Source organism: Belonocnema kinseyi, chromosome 10 (assembly GCF_010883055.1).
Source record: "Belonocnema kinseyi isolate 2016_QV_RU_SX_M_011 chromosome 10, B_treatae_v1, whole genome shotgun sequence".
Taxonomy (NCBI): domain Eukaryota; kingdom Metazoa; phylum Arthropoda; class Insecta; order Hymenoptera; family Cynipidae; genus Belonocnema; species Belonocnema kinseyi.
Genome location: NC_046666.1, coordinates 8,954,217 through 8,959,684, shown reverse-complemented (window position 1 = coordinate 8,959,684; position 5,468 = coordinate 8,954,217). Strand labels below are relative to the sequence as shown.

The window sequence follows — 5,468 nt, the reverse complement described above, 5'->3', positions numbered from 1 at the left end:
CAGCCTTGGAGGAGATTATGTTGAGAAATAAAAAAAAAAATTCTTAAAAACGTTGTTTTTCTTGGTCAGGCCGGAAACTTATCAATCCACCCTCGTAAGTGAAACTCCTTTTTATTTTGAAAGACATATGTATTTGAGGGAAATACAGTGAAACTCTTTTATACCGCTGATTTTGGGCTGACCTTGAGTGTGAATGAACTCATTGTTACCCGCTCCGCTTTTGTTTGTTCACGCTCGACTGCTCGCCTGAGTTACAACCGCAGAGCCCGCTGTTCCCGCGCAGTTCCTGTTATACCTATCTACGACGCGGCTTAAATTCTCGGAATGGCTATAGAAGGGAGGGCTATTGAAGTGTTTAATACTTTTTTTTTATTTATTTTGAATATTTCTCTGAATGAAAGAAATATTAATTCAATACAAAAAATAGACATTATAAACTAAATGAATCATTGATTGTTCCAATTGAATGTGCCATGAATAGACATGAATATTTCTTTGAAATAAGGAAATGTAAATTGATAGAAAGAAATATATTTTAAAGTCAAGCAAATATTTTATAGGCTCGAAAGACCGCATAGAATTTTTAAATATTTGAAGCAAAAAAATATCCCACTGATTTCAAAAAAATATTTAATCGGCCTAAACAAAACTTGAATTATAATTAACTTCGTTATTATTATACATATTCAATTTAAACGAATCAGATCATTTTAAATCTTAATGAACCCGATACAGAAAAATTGGATAAAAAATCCTCATTTCAACAGGAACCGAACTTGGATTCGTCTAGTGTAAAGTCTACAGCGATGACTACGACGCTATCGCAACATAGAAATTTTAGGGTGGAAAGCCTTATTTAACCCTCACCATAAATTCCAAAGAAATATTTCTTCAAATACAAATCATGGATATTGAATTAAATAACATATATTTTTTAACCCAAAGAAGTATTCAATTGAAAATAATTACGCCAAATTATTAAATATTTGATTTAAAAGATAATTGATTCACTCGAATAAATGTTTATTTGTTATAAATGATGTAATTCTAGTAATCAAATGAAATATTTCCATTCAACTAAAGAAATAGATATTTATCTTAACACATCTTGTTGATCTAAGTAAATGCTTCATTGGTATCAATGCGCGAACTCTTTGTAACAAATAAATATATTTTCAATTTAATTATTATTATTATGAATTAAATCATTAATTCTTTTATTTGAATTAACCTGAATACGTCATTCAAGTATGGAAAATTAATTGATTCAAATTTGTCGTAATCAGTTCAAAGAATCGAACTCATTGAATCAAATAAATATTTCTTTGGACGACTAATCAGATTTCAACGAAACTATACCCTTTTGTCAAGAAAATCATTTTCTGGAATGTAAGAAATATTGATTTAAATCAAGAAAATATAGCCAAAGAATTAATTTCTTTAGGTTGAATTTCTACTGTTGAAGAATATTTCCTTGACGCAAAGAAGTAGGAGTCAAATATATGCAAATGACTTTACTCACATGTATATTAAATTTCCATCAAATTATTTTAACCGTATACTCTTTAAATATCTAATGATTTTTTAAGAACAATTGCATTTATTTAAGATGATAAATATTACCATAATGGCACAAAAAATTGTTTGAGATAAGAACCTATTGTTTTTTTATTAAAATCGGGATCTTTTTTCGACGAAAAATGTGAACATAACCTAAAAATTTTGAAAAATGGTCAATTTTCTTAAAAATCTATAGCGATTTTCCGTATAAAAAACCAGAAAAACCAAAAATTGTGAACTGACTGACTGTATGTATTTAATATCTCCCTTTTACGGGTTTGAGGGCCTCCGCTCCCTGTACATATATTTACAATTCCATTCTTAGTCTAACTTAACTACTACTTATACTCTACTATTTCGCATTACGTAGGATGCACAATAGTAACAGTCGTAACATTAATTCTTAAAATGAGCGAGCTTCCAGGGCTTCCGTTTCCTCTTAACATAAAAAAATGCATTTTCCACAATATTGAAAACAATTTTCGTTTTTTACTGTCCCTTTTCAGGATCACCCGTTTGGCTCTGCCCTACTCCCTTGCTTTCCCTGACTTTTTCCAATTTCTTCATCCACATCACTCCCTGTCCACTACCATCCAAGATCCATCTTACACACTCATCCACACTCAACTGTTCCTCTTCCTCTCCTGTGCATCTCTCTATTACATGTGCCCATGCCTCCATTGCGTATTCACATACTCTACATAAATTATCCTCTTCATCCATCTAATATATGCATGCTCTCACTCCTTCTCCCATTCTAAACCGTACAACCCTACTCCATTTTTCTTTCTTTTTTTATTTTTTGCAGATATTCTGGTTCCGTCTATCCTTTGACCATCATATACTATATATTGTACCTCGAATGTATTATCTTTATCCATCTCTCTTCTCCTTGTTTAACTAATATCTCTAACTCTATACCCTTCCACTCCATAACCCCTTCTCGTATATTACAAACCCTTCTCATTTTTCTTCTTTCTTCCTCCCATTTTTGATGTCCCAAATGGCCTCTCGCTTCATTGTTCCGAATTTCTCCCAAACATACTTATGCAATTCTGCTTCCCTCTCCCCTTTTTAGCTTCTCTTCAAACCTCCAGGCTCTCTTAATTTGTCTAGTAACCATATTTTCTCTTCCTAACTTTTCTCTTAATATGTTTCCTGAGCAACTCCAGCTAACCCCCATTATTCACCTCAAAAATCGCTCATACATGGTCTTTACTTTCCTATGTTCCTTCCATCACCAGATCTCCACACCATAACACAACACCGCCCAAAACAACGCATCCAACAACCAGACCCTCATTTTCCAATCGTTCTTGAGCCTTCTCTTTCCTATACTCCATACTTGGCCCATTACTTTACTCGCACACTCAATGCTTATCCTCACCTGCAGCTCCTTTCCCCCTTCTGCTTCAAAGCAAAAACCTAGGTAAAAGAACTCCAAAATTTCCACTTTTTGTCCGTTCATCTTCCAAACGTAATTTATTTTGATCTTTCTATTTCTGAAGCACATCACCTTTGTCTTCTATACGTTCACCGTCAGATCTTTTGCTCCCACATACTCTTCGAAGATTCTCATCATTAGGTTCTTCCCCTTCTCATAATCTGCTAACAGAACTACATCATCCGCGCAAGCTAGTGAGTATAGTTTGCTAATACCCAAAACCGTTCCTCCTTTCCTTTTCTCCTATAGCTTCCCCTCTATGTCTGCCAGTAAGATATGAAATAGTAACGGGCTCAACGGGCATCCTTGCCTTAGACCTCTGCCTGTCCAGAAAACCTGCTATTTTTCTTTCCTATTTTCACCCTAATACTAGTTTCAGTAAAAATTTCTTTTGCATCAACTTTTCCTCTACACTCCTCTCTTCCATTGCCTGCCATAGCACTTTTTTGTTCACTGAGTCAAACACTGCATTGAAATCGACGAACAAAGCGACACGTTTCCCTTTCTTTCTCCCCAAATTTATGTTAGCTAAGTAGTTAAGTACGTATGTGTTGTCTATAGTTCCCATCCCTTTTCTAAATCCCGTCTGATTGTGTGGGATACTTTCTTTTTGGTCTACCTGACTTTCCAACCTTTTTCTTAAGATTTCTGTATATATTTTAGGGCGATTTCCATTTCATCGCGGTGTACCTGCTCGTCTTACCCTATCCACTCAACTTCTCCTCACGTCCCTGTCTGAGCGAGAATGCTGTTTTGCAATCAGCAAATTAAAAATATTATATTCGGAATGTATTTTTTTTTTGCGATTCCAACGATATTTAACTTGCAATTAAAATATTGAAATTAGATTAATTTATGGCAGATATTAGTTTGTTTTGACCCTGACTAGATAGAATTATGGAAATTTCCGTAGAATAATTGAAAATGCATCGGTTTATTTTATAGAAAATTCGCCTGTTGACAATTTAATAGAATATACGGTTTTTTACCCAAATGCCTAGAAGAATATTATACTTGAAACCAAGTACTTGAATTTTTAAACCAGAAAGACGAATCCTTAACAAAACAGTAGACACTATAAGTTATTTATTATACACATACACATATAGACAAACACAATAATTGTGTAATATTAAAAATGATGGTCGATTCTTGGGCAATCGAACAGAAGTAGGGGTTGAAAAAAAAGGCTTTTGAAAAATAAGGGCCACTCTAATGTGCTAAACACAAGGAAATTAAACTTCACTTTCCAGGAAATAGAATTAAAATGAATATAATTATTACATGGAGAAAAATGGATGTTCAAACGTAACACCCAGCTTTTCAGGGTTAACATATTTTATGTTTAACTATAGGACGACAATCTGAATGTTTGAAGTTAGTATCTGTAGATATTAAAAAGTGAGATGTTACTATCGAACATCCAAAATGTTTAACTGAAATTTCCGAGATATTACATTTATGGTTATGTCGAATAAGGGCTGTAAATATTTGAGGAGTTTACTTCTTTCTAGTAATTCAAGGAATTAATTGATAACTTATTTGTGTATTTAAAATTAAACTTTAATTTTCTTGCATGCACGAAAAACCTATAAATGGTGTAAAATGTCGATCAGATGATAGATGCAGTCAAGTTGAGGTTACGTGTAATATTTTCAATGCAAAATAAAAAATAAAAACGCGATAAGTAAGCGAAAAACGAATGATATATAATGTGCAGTTAAGATTCTATTTATTTTAGGTTATTAGAACTCATATTTGGTTTTAAAATTATAATCATTTTGTCAAATGTGTTCAAGTCAATATAATGATATAACCTGCAACTTAAGATCATACTTCCCTTATGTATAAAGACAGAAGTCTTTATCCAATTATAATTGAGGATAGCATTAATTTTTATTCTTTTGAAATGTTCCAAAATTGTAATATTCTGCAATTGTGATATCGAAAATATAGAACCGACAAATTTAGTTAAGAGATTTTAATGCACAATGCGCTCGGGCGATTTTAAAATCTGAATGTGTTTCAGTTTAACATACAAATATTTTTACCTCTAACATCTCAAAAAGATCTACACTTAAACATCCATTTTTCTTCGTATATAGTAGATTATAATATGGAAAATATAAGAGCATTACCTCCACCGGATGAGTAATTGCTTAAAGAATACCTTGGACGGCCAAGAAACTCTCTGAAGTATGCATTTTTAAAATATCTTCGTATATTACACCATATGCACATGTAATTAAAATATCAGGTCCATCAATTGCAAAAAACTTCAATCATATGCAATTTAATATTTAGACTGCTAATTTCTATCAATTATGTCCAATTTTCCTCCAGTGTCTTCATAGTAGATTTAACTATTCTTCTGATTGTCTAACACTTGTAAATTAATTAGTACATAATATTTATTATTTAAAATAATAATTGTAATTATTTTTATTGTGTAACAATTCTTATT

The 5,468-nt window shown here is 32.3% G+C and overlaps 1 protein-coding gene across 1 annotated transcript in view; it reads right to left on the bottom strand.

Annotated features, from left to right (window-relative positions):
* The window catches only part of LOC117181685 (organic cation transporter protein-like), a 91,199-nt gene that overhangs the window by 52,649 nt on the left and 33,082 nt on the right, over positions 1 to 5,468 (bottom strand). The window lies entirely within an intron of this gene.